Raw genomic sequence first — 17,715 nt, 5'->3', positions numbered from 1 at the left:
TTTGACCTTTAGCTGTGTCTTTATGTTCACTAGTCTGACTTGGCCTTTAGCCGTGTCTTTATGTTCACTAGTCTGAATTGGCCTCTAGCCGTGTCTTTAAGTTCACTAGTCTGATTGGCCTTAAGCCGTGTCTCTATGTTCACTTGTCTGATTGGCCTTTGTCCATGTCTTTCTTTTCACTTGTCTGATTTGGCCTTTGCCCATGTCTTTATGTTCACTAGTCTGATTTGGCCTTTAGCCGTGTCTTTATGTTCACTAGTCTGACTTGGCCTTTAGCCGTGTCTTCTTGTTCACTTGTCTGATTGGCCTTAAGCCGTGTCTATATGTTAACTTGTCTGATTTGGCCTTTAGCCGTGTCTTTATGTTCACTAGTCTGATTGGTCTTTATGTTCACTAGTCTGATTGGTCTTTAGCCGTGTCTTTAAGTTCAATAGTCTGACTTGGCCTTTAGCCGTGTCTTCATGTTCACTAGTCTGATTGGCCTTTAGCAATGTTTTATATGTACACTTGTCTGATTGGCCTTTAGCAATGTTTTTATATTCACTTGACTGATTGGCCTTTAGCCGTGTCTTTATGTTCACTAGTCTGATTGGCCTTCAGCCGTGTCTTTATGTTCACTAGTCTTATTGGTCTTTGTCCATGTCTTTATGTTCACTAGTCTGATTTGGCCTTTAGCCGTGTCTTTATGTTCACTAGTCTGATTGGTCTTTATGTTCACTAGTCTGATTGGTCTTTATGTTCACTTGTCTGATTGGTCTTTATGTTCACTAGTCTGATTGTTCTTTAGTCATGTCCTCTAGTCTGATTTGCCCTTTAGCCCTGTCTTTATTTTCACTAGTCTGATTGGTCTTTATGTTCACTTGTCTGATTGGTCTTCATGTTCACTAGTCTGATTTGTCTTCATGTTCACTAGTCTGATTTGGCCTTTAGCCGTGTCTTTATGTTCACTAGTCTGACTTGGCCTTTAGCCGTGTCTTCTTGTTCACTAGTCTGATTTGGCCTTTAGCCGTGTCTTTATGTTCACTAGTCTTATTGGTCTTTGTCCATGTCTTTATGTTCACTAGTCTTATTTGGCCTTTAGCCGTGTCTTTATGTTCACTAGTCTGATTGGCCTTTAGCCGTGTCTTTATGTTCACTAGTCTTATTGGTCTTGGTCCATGTCTTTATGTTCACTAGTCTGATTTGGCCTTTAGCCGTGTCTTTATGTTCACTAGTCTGATTGGTCTTTATGTTCACTAGTCTGATTGGTCTTTATGTTCACTTGTCTGATTGGTCTTTATGTTCACTAGTCTGATTGTTCTTTAGTCATGTTCTCTAGTCTGATTTGCCCTTTAGCCCTGTCTTTATTTTCACTAGTCTGATTGGTCTTTATGTTCACTTGTCTGATTGGTCTTCATGTTCACTAGTCTGATTTCTCTTTATGTTTACTTGTCTGATTTGGCCTTTAGCCGTGTCTTTATGCTCATTAGTCTGATTGTTCTTTAGTCATGTTCACTAGTCTGATTTGGCCTTTAGCCATGTCTTTTTGTTCACTAGTCTGATTGGTCTTTATGTTCACTAGTCTGATTGGTCTTTATGTCCACTAGTCTAATTGGCCTTTAGCAGTGTCTTTATGTTCACCAGTCTGATTTGGCCTTTGGCCATGTTTTTATGTTCACTAGTCTGATTTGGCCTTTAGCCGTGTCTTTATGTTCACTAGTCTGATTGGTCTTTAGTCATGTTCACTAGTCTGATTCTGCCTTTATCCATGTCTTTATGTTCACTAGTCTGATTGGTCTTTATGTTAACTAGTCTGATTGGCCTTTGTCCATGTCTTTATGTTAAATTGTCTGATTGGCCTTTAGCCGTGTCTTTATGTTCACTAGTCTGATTGGTCTTTATGTTCACTAGTCTGATTGGCATTTAGCCGTGTCTTTATGTTCACTAGTCTGATTGGCCTTTGTCCATGTCTTTATGTTCACTAGTCTGATTTGGCCTTTAGCCGTGTCTTCATGTCCACTAGTCTAATTGGCCTTTAGCAGTGTCTTTATGTTCACCAGTCTGATTTGGCCTTTGGCCATGTCTTTATGTTCACTATTCTGATTTGGCCTTTAGCCGTGTCTTTATGTTTACTTGTCTGATTTGGCCTTTAGCCCTGTCTTTATGTTCACTAGTCTGATTGTTCTTTAGTCATGTTCACTAGTCTGATTTGGCCTTTAGCCGTGTCTTTATGTTCTCTAGTCTGATTTGCCCTTTAGCCCTGTCTTTATTTTCACTAGTCTGATTGGTATTTATGTTCACTAGTCTGATTGGTCTTTATGTTCACTTGTCTGATTGGTCTTTATGTTCACTAGTCTGATTGTTCTTTAGTCATGTTCTCTAGTCTGATTTGCCCTTTAGCCCTGTCTTTATTTTCACTAGTCTGATTGGTATTTAAATTCACTAGTCTGATTGGTCTTTATGTTCACTTGTCTGATTGGTCTTCATGTTCACTAGTCTGATTTGGCCTTTAGCCATGTCTTTATGTTTACTTGTCCGATTCAGCCTTTATCCATGTCTTTATGTTCACTAGTCTGATTGGTCTTTATGTTAACTAGTCTGATTGGCCTTTGTCCATGTCTTTATGTTAAATTGTCTGATTGGCCTTTGTCCGTGTCTTTATGTTCACTAGTCTGATTGGTCTTTATGTTCACTAGTCTGATTGGCATTTAGCCGTGTCTTTATGTTCACTAGTCTGATTGGCCTTTGTCAATGTCTTTATGTTCACTAGTCTGATTTGGCCTTTAGCCGTGTCTTCATGTCCCCTAGTCTAATTGGCCTTTAGCAGTGTCTTTATGTTCACCAGTCTGATTTGGCCTTTGGCCATGTCTTTATGTTCACTATTCTGATTTGGCCTTTAGCCCTGTCTTTATGTTCACTAGTCTGATTGTTCTTTAGTCATGTTCACTAGTCTGATTTGGCCTTTAGCCATGTCTTTATGTTCACTAGTCTGATTGGTCTTTATGTTCACTAGTCTGATTGGTTTTTATGTTCCCTAGTCCGATTGGCCTTTAGTCATGTTCACTAGTCTGATTTGGCCATTGGCAGTGATTTTATGTTCACTAGTCTAATTGGCATTTAGCCGTGTCTTTATGTTCACTAGTCTGATTGGCCTTTAGATGTGTCTTTATGTCACTAGTCTGATTGGTCTTTAGTCATGTTCCCTAGACTGATTTGGCCTTTAGCCATGTCTTTTTGTTCACTAGACTGATTGGTCTTTATGTTCACTAGTCTGATTGGTCTTTATGTTCACTAGTCCGATTGGCCTTTAGCCGTGTCTTTATGTTCACTAGTCGTATTTGCCCTTTAGCCGTGTCTTTATGTTCACTAGTCTGATTGGTCTTCATGTTCACTAGTCTGATTGTCTTTATGTTCACTAGTCCGAATGGCCTTTAGCCGTGTCTTTATGTTCACTAGTCTGATTGGCCTTTAGCTGTGTCTTTATGTTCACTTGTCTGATTGGCCTTTAGCCGTGTCTTTATGTTTACTAGTCTGATTTGGCCTTTAGCCATGTCTTTATGTCCACTAGTCTAATTGGCCTTTAGCAGTGTCTTTATGTTCACCAGTCTGATTGGTCTTTATGTTCACTAGTCTGATTGGCATTTAGCCGTGTCTTTATGTTCACTAGTCTGATTGGCCTTTGTCCATGTCTTTATGTTCACTAGTCTGATTTGGCCTTTAGCCGTGTCTTCATGTCCACTAGTCTAATTGGCCTTTAGCAGTGTCTTTATGTTCACCAGTCTGATTTGGCCTTTGGCCATGTCTTTATGTTCACTATTCTGATTTGGCCTTTAGCCGTGTCTTTATGTTTACTTGTCTGATTTGGCCTTTAGTCCTGTCTTTATGTTCACTAGTCTGATTGTTCTTTAGTCATGTTCACTAGTCTGATTTGGCCTTTAGCCATGTCTTTATGTTCACTAGTCTGATTGGTCTTTATGTTCACTAGTCTGATTGGTTTTTATGTTCCCTTGTCCGATTGGCCTTTAGTCATGTTCACTAGTCTGATTTGGCCATTGGCAGTGATTTTATGTTCACTAGTCTAATTGGCATTTAGCCGTGTCTTTATGTTCACTAGTCTGATTGGCCTTTAGATGTGTCTTTATGTCACTAGTCTGATTGGTCTTTAGTCATGTTCCCTAGACTGATTTGGCCTTTAGCCATGTCTTTTTGTTCACTAGACTGATTGATCTTTATGTTCACTAGTCTGATTGGTCTTTATGTTCACTAGTCCGATTGGCCTTTAGCCGTGTCTTTATGTTCACTAGTCGTATTTGCCCTTTAGCCGTGTCTTTATGTTCACTAGTCTGATTGGTCTTCATGTTCACTAGTCTGATTGGTCTTTATGTTCACTAGTCCGAATGGCCTTTAGCCGTGTCTTTATGTTCACTAGTCTGATTGGCCTTTAGCTGTGTCTTTATGTTCACTTGTCTGATTGGCCTTTAGCCGTGTCTTTATGTTTACTAGTCTGATTTGGCCTTTAGCCGTGTCTTTATGTCCACTAGTCTAATTGGCCTTTAGCAGTGTCTTTATGTTCACCAGTCTGATTGGTCTTTATGTTAACTAGTCTGATTGGCCTTTGTCCATGTCTTTATGTGCACTTGTCTGATTGGCCTTTAGCCGTGTCTTTATGTTCACTAGTCTGATTGGTCTTTATGTTCACTAGTCTGATTGGCCTTTAGCCGTGTCTTTATGTTCACTAGTCTGATTGGCCTTTGTCAATGTCTTTATGTTCACTAGTCTGATTTGGCCTTTAGCCCTGTCTTTATGTTCACTAGTCTGATTGGTCTTTGTCCATGTCTTTATGTTCACTAGTCTGATTGGTCTTTGTCCATATCTTTATGTTCACTAGTCTGATTGGCCTTTGTCCATGTCTTTATGTTTACTTGTCTGATTTGGCCTTTAGTCATGTCTTTTTGTTCACTAGTCTGATTGGTCTTTAGCCGTGTCTTTATGTTCACTAGTCTGATTTGGCCTATAGCCATGTCTTTATGTTCACTAGTCTGATTGATCTTTAGTCATGTTCACTAGTCTGATTTGGCCTTTAGCCCTGTCTTTATGTTCACTAGTCTGATTGTTCTTTAGTCATGTTCACTAGTCTGATTTGGACTTTAGCCATGTCTTTATGTTCACTAGTCTGATTGTTCTTTAGTCATGTTCACTAGTCTGATTTGGACTTTAGCCGTGTCTTTATGTTCACTAGTCTGATTGGCCTTTAGATGTGTCTTTATGTTCACTAGTCTGATTGGTCTTTAGTCATGTTCCCTAGACTGATTTGGCCTTCAGCCATGTCTTTTTGTTCACTAGACTGATTGGTCTTTATGTTCACTAGTCTGATTGGTTTTTATGTTCACTAGTCCGATTGGCCTTTAGCCGTGTCTTTATGTTCACTAGTCGTATTTGCCCTTTAGCCGTGTCTTTATGTTCACTAGTCTGATTGGTCTTCATGTTCACTAGTCTGATTGGTCTTTATGTTCACTAGTCCGAATGGCCTTTAGCCGTGTCTTTATGTTCACTAGTCTGATTGGCCTTTAGCTGTGTCTTTATGTTCACTTGTCTGATTGGCCTTTAGCCGTGTCTTTATGTTTACTATTCTGATTTGGCCTTTAGCCGTGTTTTTATGTCCACTAGTCTAATTGGCCTTTAGCAGTGTCTTTATGTTCACCAGTCTGATTGGCCTTTAGCAGTGTCTTTATGTTCACCAGTCTGATTGGTCTTTATGTTAACTAGTCTGATTGGCCTTTGTCCATGTCTTTATGTTCACTTGTCTGATTGGCCTTTAGCCGTGTCTTTATGTTCACTAGTCTGATTGGTCTTTAGTCATGTTCCCTAGACTGATTTGCCTTTAGCCGTGTCTTTATGTTCACTAGTCTGATTGGTCTTTATGTTCACTAGTCTGATTGGCCTTTAGCCGTGTCTTTATGTTCACTAGTCTGATTGGCCTTTGTCCATGTCTTTATGTTCACTAGTCTGATTTGGCCTTTAGCCGTGTCTTCATGTCCACTAGTCTAATTGGCCTTTAGCAGTGTCTTTATGTTCACCAGTCTGATTTGGCCTTTGGCCATGTCTTTATGTTCACTATTCTGATTTGGCCTTTAGCCGTGTCTTTATGTTTACTTGTCTGATTTGGCCTTTAGCCGTGTCTTTATGTTCACTAGTCTGATTGGTCTTTATGTTCACTAGTCTGATTGGCCTTTAGCCGTGTCTTTATGTTCACTAGTCTGATTGGCCTTTGTCAATGTCTTTATGTTCACTAGTCTGATTTGGCCTTTAGCCCTGTCTTTATGTTCACTAGTCTGATTGGTCTTTGTCCATGTCTTTATGTTCACTAGTCTGATTGGTCTTTGTCCATATCTTTATGTTCACTAGTCTGATTGGCCTTTGTCCATGTTTTTATGTTTACTTGTCTGATTTGGCCTTTAGTCATGTCTTTTGTTCACTAGTCTGATTGGTCTTTAGCCGTGTCTTTATGTTCACTAGTCTGATTTGGCCTATAGCCATGTCTTTATGTTCACTAGTCTGATTGATCTTTAGTCATGTTCACTAGTCTGATTTGGCCTTCAGCCCTGTCTTTATGTTCACTAGTCTGATTGTTCTTTAGTCATGTTCACTAGTCTGATTTGGCCTTTAGCCATGTCTTTATGTTCACTAGTCTGATTGGTCTTTATGTTCACTAGTCTGATTGGTTTTTATGTTCCCTAGTCCGATTGGCCTTTAGTCATGTTCACTAGTCTGATTTGGCCATTGGCAGTGATTTTATGTTCACTAGTCTAATTGGCATTTAGCCGTGTCTTTATGTTCACTAGTCTAATTGGCCTTTAGATGTGTATTTATGTTCACTAGTCTGATTTGTCTTCATGTTCACTAGTCTGATTGTTCTTTAGTCATGTTCCCTAGACTGATTTGGCCTTTAGCCATGTCTTTTTGTTCACTAGACTGATTGGTCTTTATGTTCACTAGTCTGATTGGTCTTTACGTTCACTAGTCCGATTGGCCTTTAGCCGTGTCTTTATGTTCACTAGTCGTATTTGCCCTTTAGCCGTGTCTTTATGTTCACTAGTCTGATTGGTCTTCATGTTCACTAGTCTGATTGGTCTTTATGTTCACTAGTCCGAATGGCCTTTAGCCGTGTCTTTATGTTCACTAGTCTGATTGGCCTTTAGCTGTGTCTTTATGTTCACTTGTCTGATTGGCCTTTAGCCGTGTCTTTATGTTTACTATTCTGATTTGGCCTTTAGCCGTGTCTTTATGTCCACTAGTCTAATTGGCCTTTAGCAGTGTCTTTATGTTCACCAGTCTGATTGGTCTTTATGTTAACTAGTCTGATTGGCCTTTGTCCATGTCTTTATGTTCACTTGTCTGATTGGCCTTTAGCCGTGTCTTTATGTTCACTAGTCTGATTGGTCTTTATGTTCACTAGTCTGATTGGCCTTTAGCCGTGTCTTTATGTTCACTAGTCTGATTGGCCTTTGTCAATGTCTTTATGTTCACTAGTCTGATTGGCCTTTAGCCCTGTCTTTATGTTCACTAGTCTGATTGGTCTTTGTCCATGTCTTTATGTTCACTAGTCTGATTGGTCTTTGTCCATATCTTTATGTTCACTAGTCTGATTGGCCTTTGTCCATGTCTTTATGTTTACTTGTCTGATTTGGCCTTTAGCCATGTCGTTTTGTTCCCTAGTCTGATTGGTCTTTATGTTAACTAGTCTGATTGGCCTTTGTCCATGTCTTTATGTTCACTTGTCTGATTGGCCTTTAGCCGTGTCTTTATGTTCACTAGTCTGATTGGTCTGCATGTTCACTAGTCTGATTGGCCTATAGCCGTGTCTTTATGTTCACTAGTCTGATTGGTCTTTGTCCATGTCTTTATGTTCACTAGTCTGATTGGTCTTTATGTTCACTAGTCCGATTGGCCTTTAGCCGTGTCTTTATGTTCACTAGTCTGATTGGCCTTTAGCTGTGTCTTTATGTTCACTAGTCTGATTGGTCTTTGGTCATGTTCCCTAGACTGATTTGGCCTTTAGCCGTGTCTTTTTGTTCACTAGACTGATTGGTCTTTATGTTCACTAGTCTGATTGGTCTTTATGTTCACTAGTCTGATTTGTCTTTATGTTCACTAGTCTGATTGGTCTTTATGTTCACTAGTCTAATTGGTCTTTATGTTCACTAGTCTGATTGGTCTTTACGTTCACTAGTCCGATTGGCCTTTAGCTGTGTCTTTATGTTCACCAGTCTGATTTGGCCTTTGGCCATGTCTTTATGTTCACTAGTCTGATTTGGCCTTTAGCCGTGTCTTTATGTTCACTAGTCTGATTGGTCTTTAGCCATGTCTTTATGTTTACTTGTCTGATTTGGCCTTTAGCCATGTCTTTATGTTCACCAGTCCAATTTGGCCTTTAGCCGTGTCTTTATGTTCACTAGTCTGATTGGTCTTTAGTCATGTTCACTGGTCTGATTTGGCCTTTAGCCATGTCTTTATGTTTACTTCTCTTATTTGGCCTTTAGCCATGTCTTTATGTTCACTAGTCTGATTGGTCTTTATGTTAACTAGTCTGATTGGCCTTTGTCCATGTCTTTATGTTCACTTGTCTGATTGGTCTTTAGTCATGTTCCCTAGACTGATATGCCTTTAGCCGTGTCTTTATGTTCACTAGTCTGATTGGTCTTTATGTTCACTAGTCTGATTGGCCTTTAGCCGTGTCTTTATGTTCACTAGTCTGATTGGCCTTTGTCCATGTCTTTAGGTTCACTAGTCTGATTTGGCCTTTAGCCCTGTCTTTATGTTCACTAGTCTGATTGGTCTTTGTCCATGTCTTTATGTTCACTAGTCTGATTGGTCTTTGTCCATATCTTTATGTTCACTAGTCTGATTGGCCTTTTTCCATGTCTTTATGTTTACTTGTCTGATTTGGCCTTTAGTCATGTCTTTTTGTTCACTAGTCTGATTGTTCTTTAGCCGTGTCTTTATGTTCACTAGTCTGATTTGGCCTATAGCCATGTCTTTATGTTCACTAGTCTGATTGATCTTTAGTCATGTTCACTAGTCTGATTTGGCCTTTAGCCATGTCTTTATGTTCACTAGTCTGATTGGTCTTTATGTTCACTTGTCTGATTGGTCTTTATGTTCACTAGTCTGATTGATCTTTAGCCGTGTCTTTATGTTCACTAGTCTGATTTGGTCTTCAGCCATGTCTTTATGTTCACTAGTCTGATTGGTCTTTAGTCATGTTCACTGGTCTGATTTGGCCTTTAGCCATGTCTTTATGTTTACTTGTCTGATTTGGCCTTTAGCCATGTCTTTATGTTCACTAGTCTGATTGGTCATTATGTTAACTAGTCTGATTGGCCTTTGTCCATGTCTTTATGTTCACTTGTCTGATTGGCCTTTAGCCGTGTCTTTATGTTCACTAGTCTGATTGGTCTTTAGTCATGTTCCCTAGACTGATTTGCCTTTAGCCGTGTCTTTATGTTCACTAGTCTTTTTGGCCTTTGTCCATGTCTTTATGTTCACTAGTCTGATTTGGCCTTTAGCCCTGTCTTTATGTTCACTAGTCTGATTGGTCTTTAGCCATGTCTTTATGTTTACTTGTCTGATTTGGCCTTTAGCCATGTCTTTTTGTTCACTAGTCTGATTGATCTTTAGTCATGTTCACTAGTCTGATTTGGCCTTTAGCCATGTCTTTATGTTCACTAGTCTGATTGGTCTTTATGTTCACTTGTCTGATTGGTCTTTATGTTCACTAGTCTGATTGGTCTTTAGCCGTGTCTTTATGTTCACTAGTCTGATTTGGCCTTTAGCCATGTCTTTATGTTCACTAGTCTGATTGGTCTTTAGTCATGTTCACTAGTCTGATTGGCCTTTGTCCATGTCTTTATGTTAACTAGTCTGATTGGTCTTTATGTTTACTAGTCTGATTTGGCCTTTTGCCGTGTCTTCATGTTCACTAGTCTGATTGGCCTTTGTCCATGTCTTTATGTTCACTAGTCTGATTGTTCTTTATGTTTACTATTCTGATTTTTCCTTTAGCCATGTCTTTATGTTTACTAGTCTGATTGGCCTTTTGCCGTGTCTTCATGTTTTTTGTGAAGGTGGGATAGGTGGTACACTTGTGTGTCTGATAGCAGTGTATTCCAGACATGGGAAGCTCTTACAGAGAAAGCAGATTGACTAATGGTGTTTTTCCTTAAAGGAACTATTCAGTCATCTCTCATGGCAGACCTTGACAGATCTGCTGCCATATGTTTGGGATTTCTGTTTAACAAAAATACTAAGTGGAGGGGGAGCCAGGCCATTTATGATCTGGAATACAAGACATGAATTGGTGTATTGCACAGGAGCTCATGCTTTCTGAGGATATAACAGTGATGATGGCTATTGGGCTTCCTATCAAGCAACAGGCTCAAAGCCTGTTTGTAGGCAGACTGAATGGGTTTCATTGTTGTACAACTAGTCAAGCCGTATGTTAAGTGGGGGAGTGTCATAGCATTAAAGTACAGTTTTGCTAGCTCTGTAGTCAAACAATTTTGGCGGAATCGCTAGGTTGAATTTGGTTATTTGAGTTACCTTTTTTACCTGCTTTTTAAAAGACAGGTTGGAATCAAGTATGATGCCAAAATACTTAAAATCAGATACCACCTGGAGCTTCTCCCCTGACACATAAACATCTGGCTCAGTAGCATCAGATACCACCTGGAGCTTCTCCCCTGACACATAGACATCTGGCTCAGTAGCATCAGTTGCCCTCTTTGTGAAGAACATGCAGACTGTTTTATTTCATATTGAGATGCAAACATTAGTCACTGAGCCACTTTGTAACCTGGACCATTACAGTAGTGAGTTCTTGTGCAGCTTGTTGTTTACTCTTTGCATGCACATATATCACTGTATTATTTGCATACATTTGAAATTCAGACAGAAGACAGATAATTAACGTACAGGCTGAACTTCATATCCAGTACAGACAGAAGGCAGATCATTAATGTACAGGCTGAACAGGAGGGGCCCCAGTATTGACCCTTGGGGCAGGCCCACATCATAGCTGAGAGTGGGCGACAGCTCATTGCCCACTCTGACACACTGGGTTCTGCCTTCAAGGTATGATTCCATCGATCTCAAGACATTGGGGAAAAGATGAACATGGACAGTTTTGTGTTGAGAACCTCATGGTTAACAGTATCAAAAGCCTTCCAAAGGTCCAGAAACACAGCCCCAACAACGCCCCTTTTGTCCATCTTGGACTTCACATTTTCCAGAAGAAAGCAGTTGGCCGTTCCTGTGGAGTGTTTCGTCTGAAGCCAAACTGCATGGAGTGTAATGTGAAGGGGCTGTTGTTGAGGTGGGCAATCAGTTGTTCTGCTACAAACTTTTCAACAACCTTTGACACCACAGGTAGTATACTAATGGGCCTGTAGTTACTCATGTCAGCAGGGTCACCTGAATTAAAGATGGCCGTTATTATGGCCGACTTCTAGACCCTTGGAAACACCCCCTGACCAATAGATGTGTTGGTGACCTTACTAATGGGGCCCATGAGTGACTCTGTAGTTTTTAAGAAAGGTAGAGTCCAGCCCAAACACATATTTGGCTTTTGAGTTCTTTAGTGAGCTAATCACCTTGTTCACCTCTGACTCAGAAACCTCCCTGATGGTGAAGACAGGTTGAGTGTTATTCACTTGCGCTGAACCCAAGAAACCAGTGGAGGGGTTCTGTGTCTGTACCTTGACTTTTTTAGATTCTCACAGATCAATTTAGTCACATGGCCGTGGCTTGCTATATAAAGTTAGTCACATGGCCGTGGCTTACTATATAAAGCAGGCAGACAGGCGATGTGGCATTCAGTTACTGTTTGATTGAACAATAGAATGGGAAAAACTAGTGACCTAAGTAACTTTGAGCGTGGTGTGATCGTCGGTGCGCCGGTTCCAGTTTCCCAGAAACAGCCAGCCTCCTGGGATTTTCACATACGACAGTGTCTTGGGTTTACTGAGAATAGTGTTACTAACAAATAACATCCAGTCATCGGAAATCCCGTGGACAAAAACAGCTCGTTGATGAGAGTGGTTGAAGGAGAATGGCAAAAACCGTGCAAGCTAACAGGTGGGCCACAAAAAGGCATTTTTTTATTTTTTTATTTTTTTTAACCTTTATTTAACCAGGCAAGTCAGTTAAGAACACATTCTTATTTTCAATGACGGCCTGGGAACAGTGGGTTAACTGCCTGTTCAGGGGCAGAACGACAGATTTGTACCTTGTCAGCTGTACATCAAATGCTGTACATCAAAGCAGCACGGTGCAGTACAGCAATGGTGTGCAGAACGGCATCTTGGAAAGCACATCTCTTCAGTCCTTGTCACGGATGGGCTATTGCAGCAGATGACCAGACCAGGTTCCACTCCAATCAGCTAAAAAGAAGAAGAAGAGGCTCCAGTAGGCACACGATCATCAAAACTGGACAATTGAGGAGTGAAAAAACATTGCCTGATATGACGAATCACAGTTTCTGTTGTCAGGATTTGGCATATTTCTAAGGTCTTCGAAAGCCAAGTCAACAAACAGATTACCGACCATTTTGAATCTCACCATACCTTCTCTGCTATGCAATCTGGTTTCAGAGCTGGTCATGGGTGCACCTCAGCCACGCTCAAGGTCCTAAACGATATCTTAACCGCCATCGATAAGAAACATTACTGTGCAGCTGTATTCATTGATCTGGCCAAGGCTTTCGACTCTGTCAATCACCACATCCTCATCGGCAGACTCAACAGCCTTGGTTTCTCAAATGATTGCCTCGCCTGGTTCACCAACTACTTCTCTGATAGAGTTCAGTGTGTCAAATCGGAGGGTCTGTTGTCCGGACCTCTGGCAGTCTCTATGGGGGTGCCACAGGGTTCAATTCTTGGACCGACTCTCTTCTCTGTATACATCAATGAGGTCGCTCTTGCTGCTGGTGAGTCTCTGATCCACCTCTACGCAGACGACACCATTCTGTATACTTCTAGCCCTTCTTTGGACACTGTTAACAACCCTCCAGGCAAGCTTCAATGCCATACAACTCTCCTTCCGTGGCCTCCAATTGCTCTTAAATACAAGTAAAACTAAATGCATGCTCTTCAACCGATCGCTACCTGCACCTACCCGCCTGTCCAACATCACTACTCTGGACGGCTCTGACTTAGAATACGTGGACAACTACAAATACTTAGGTGTCTGGTTAGACTGTAAACTCTCCTTCCAGACCCATATCAAACATCTCCAATCCAAAGTTAAATCTAGAATTGGCTGCCTATTTCGCAACAAAGCATCCTTCACTCATGCTGTCAAACATACCCTTCTAAAACTGACCATCCTACCAATCCTCGACTTTGGCGATGTAATTTACAAAATAGCCTCCAATACCCTACTCAACAAATTGGATGCAGTCTATCACAGTGCAATCCGTTTTGTCACCAAAGCCCCATATACTACCCACCATTGCGACCTGTACGCTCTCGTTGGCTGGCCTTCGCTTCATACTCGTCGCCAAACCCACTGGCTCCATGTCATCTACAAGACCCTGCTAGGTAAAGTCCCCCCTTATCTCAGCTCGCTGGTCACCATAGCATCTCCCACCTGTAGCACACGCTCCAGCAGGTATATCTCTCTAGTCACCCCCAAAACCAATTCTTTCTTTGGCCGCCTCTCTTTCCAGTTCTCTGCTGCCAATGACTGGAACGAACTACAAAAATCTCTGAAACTGGAAACACTTATCTCCCTCACTAGCTTTAAGCACCAACTGTCAGAGCAGCTCACAGATTACTGCACCTGTACATAGCCCACCTATAATTTAGCCCTATCAACTACCTCTTTCCCAACTGTATTTTATTTATTTATTTATTTTGCTCCTTTGCACCCCATTATTTTTATTTCTACTTTGCACATTCTTCCATTGCAAAACTACCATTCCAGTGTTTTACTTGCTATATTGTATTTACCTTGCCACCATGGCCTTTTTGCCTTTACCTCCCTTCTCACCTCATTTGCTCACATTGTATATAGACTTGTTTATACTTTATTATTGACTGTATGTTTGTTTTACTCCATGTGTAACTCTGTGTTGTTGTATCTGTCGAACTGCTTTGCTTTATCTTGGCCAGGTCGCAATTGTAAATGAGAACTTGTTCTCAACTTGCCTACCTGGTTAAATAAAGGTAAAATAAATAAATAAATAAAAATAAGCAGCATGAGTCCATGGCTCCATCCTGCCTGGTGTCAATGGTACAGCCTGGTGGCGGTGGTGTAATAGTGTGGGAAATGTTTTCCTGGCACATGTTAGGTCCCTCGATACAAACTGAGCAACATTTTAACGAGACATCTTGAAGAATCCATGCCCCTAATAATTCAGGCTGTTCTGGAGCAAACCCAGTACTAGATGAGTGTACCTAATAACCTGGCCGCTATATATTCCAGTCAAACATTTTGGACACATCTACTCATTCAAGGGTTTTTCTATATTTTACTGTTTTCTACATTGCAGAATAATAGTGAAGACATCAAACCTATGAAATAACCCATGGATTCATGTAGTAACCAACGCCCCATGAAAGAATGCCAAGAGTGTGCAAAGCTGTCAAGGAAAAGGATGAATTAAAAATATTTTTTTTATATATATATATAAAACAAAAAAACTAGGTTTTAAGTGAGAATAGGCATTGGTATGAATCCAAAGAAGATAGGAAATTCACATGAGCACCACATTGCCAACTCCACCCATGCTCTACCAAGGTTTTCCAGCACACAGCTTTGACCTACTACAGTAGCTATGTTGGTATTGTACGTCAAACTATGTGTAGGTAGGTTGCTTAGGATTCAAATATTCTCAAACAGACTAATTCATAGTCTGAGAGGTGTGCCCACAATAATGTGTTTTTTACCTTGTGCAAGATAAAGTATTGGATTCTTCACACACCAGAGTAAGACATTATCCCATTATGCTCTCTTTTCATGCTTTTTGTATTAAATGAAAGCAAGCTTTCCTTTTATACTTACAAGACCATCAGGTTTGATTTCTCTTGTAGTAATGTGGTGCCTGCCTGTATTTCCTTAAACCTTTACTTTAGGAAAACATGTCATTACATTTTTTTAATTCCTTTTTTGGTTAGTAGTTGCCCAACATAGCAGGTGATGTTGTGTTGGACACAGTAGCTCAGATAGATAGAGCCTGTCTGCATTCCTGATTTCTGTAACTGTTAGATTACCTGTGTAATATTGACAAACTCAGAACCACTTGTGTTTCAAACATGGTCCTGTTTTATCAATTGCTGTGTTGAACAATGGACAGTTTATTTCCTCTGTCAAAATAATATGTAGCTTAAAGTTATGTTTGTACTTGTATTTATTTTTGCAACAAAGATGGTGTTGCAACATTAACACATATTTACAATACGCGTATATCTAAAAATACATACAGCCAAATGACAGACATATATATATATATCTAGTGGTGTGGGGACTGTGCTTTGGCAAAGTGGGTGGGGTTATATCCTTCCTGTTTGGCCCTGTCGGGGGTATCATTGGATGGGGACACAGTGTCTCCTGACCCCTCCTCTCTCAGCCTCCAGTATTTATGCTGCAGTAGTTTATGTGTCAGGGGGTAGGGTCAGTTTGTTATATCTGGAGTACTTCTCCTGTCTTATTCAGTGTTCTGTGTGAATTTAAGTATGCTCTCTCCAATTCTCTTTCTTTCCCTCTTTCTTTCTCTCTCTCGTAGGACCTGAGCCCTAGGACCATGCCTCAGGACTACCTGGCATGATGACTCCTTGCTGTCCCCAGTATCCCTGGCCGTGCTGCTGCTCCAGTTTTAACTGTTCTGCCTGCGACTATGGAACCCTGGCCTGTTCACCGGACGTGCTGCCTGTCCCAGACCTGCTGTTTTCAACTCTCTAGAGACAGCAGGAGCGGCAGAGATACTCTGAATGATCGGCTATGAAAAGCCAACTGACATTTACTCCTGAGGTACTGACTTGCTGCACCCTCGACCACTACTGTGATTATTATTATTTGACCATGCTGGTCATTTATGAACATTTGAACATCTTGGTCATGTTCTGTTATAATCTCCACACGGCACAGCCAGAAGAGGACTGGCCACCCCTCATAGCCTGGTTCCTCTCTAGGTTTCTTCCTAGGTTTTGGCCTTTCTAGGGAGTTTTTCCTAGCCACCCTGCTTCTACACCTGCATTGCTTGCTGTTTGGGGTTTTAGGCTTGGGTTCTGTACAGCACTTTGAGATATCAACTGATGTACGAAGCTCTATATAAATACATTTGATTTGATTTGATCATTGCTTGAAGCAAATTGGCGAGAGCAAGGAAACACAAACTGAAGTGAATGTTTACTATGTGATTACACAATGTGGCTGACTAGATGACTACAGGAGAGATTACACAATGTATCTGGCTGGATGACTACAGGAGCGAGAAATGTGGATTAGCTGTTCAATGGAAGAGTTCTGAAATATTATTTCTCGCCAAGGCAAAATGTGACTGTGAGTATGTCATATTCATCAAACTCGGTGGAAATTACTTGGGCCACACAAAGGGGACAGCCCTGGTGCGTCAGATGAGAGCTGATTTGGAGGTAGTCATCAGAATGTTCTCAGAGAGAACGGTGGTCAACTCTGACATCACACAGTGGAGGAGTTGGATGTTCCAGTGGGAGGAGACCAGGCTGGTACACAGCAAGTCACCAAGCAATGATTCTGATGTTTTAACCTGGTGCAGTGTGTGGAGCCCCCTGACTATGTTTACTATATTACGTCTAGTCTATGAGATCAGGCTGGTAGACAGCAAGTCACCAAGCAATGATTCTGATATTGTTATTTTAACCTGGTGCAGTGTGTGGAGTCCCCTGACTATGTTTTACTTGCGGGTAGCGATTTCAGATTTTCTGTGAACACACTGAAAAGGAATTTGACACCTAAATTGATCAGTCAGCACACATTTGGATTATAAATGTATAGACGGCAGGAGAGGGAGTTTATGCCGGAGCTGTCATTTATTCGACAAATGTTTGAAACAGCAATGCTGTCAGTCTGGTAAGCATGCACAACTGAGGTTCGGTTTACATGTGCGTTTGGGGTTCTTAATTTTATGCAGCTAACTTACTATATCTCAACAAACCCATTTGTTTTCTTGGCTATGGTTTGTGTTGTGGTCTTGGTTCTTCTTAAGAAATGTGGCATGAGGTTCGGCAATGTTAGTCCTGTCTGACATTACCATAGCTTGATCAGTGCAATGCGCAATGCAAATAAACATGATGAGTATTTTTATTTATCTGTTATTTTACCAGGTAAGATGTCTCAGAACACATTCTCATTTGCAGCAACAACCTGGGAAATAGTTACAGTGGAGTGGAGGGGGATGAATGAGACAATTTAAAACTGGGTGACTGTGATGGCCAGATTGGGAATTTAGCCAGGACACCAGGGTTAACACCCCTACTCTTACGATAAGTGCTATGGGCTCTTTAATGAGCGTAGAGTCAGGAGACCCGTTTAACATCCCATCTGAAAGACAGCACCCCCTCAGGAATTGAGACATTTTTAGACCAGAGGAAAGAGTGCCTCCTACTGGCCCTCCAACACCACTTCCAGCAGCATCTGGTCTCCCATCCAGGGACTGACCAGGACCAAACCTGCTTAGCTTAAGAAGCAAGCCAGCAGTGG

Source organism: Oncorhynchus mykiss, unplaced genomic scaffold, assembly GCF_013265735.2.
Source record: "Oncorhynchus mykiss isolate Arlee unplaced genomic scaffold, USDA_OmykA_1.1 un_scaffold_309, whole genome shotgun sequence".
Classification (NCBI taxonomy): Eukaryota; Metazoa; Chordata; class Actinopteri; order Salmoniformes; family Salmonidae; genus Oncorhynchus; species Oncorhynchus mykiss.
The sequence above is the reverse complement of the archived record's forward strand: the minus strand, read 5'-3'. Positions refer to the sequence as shown.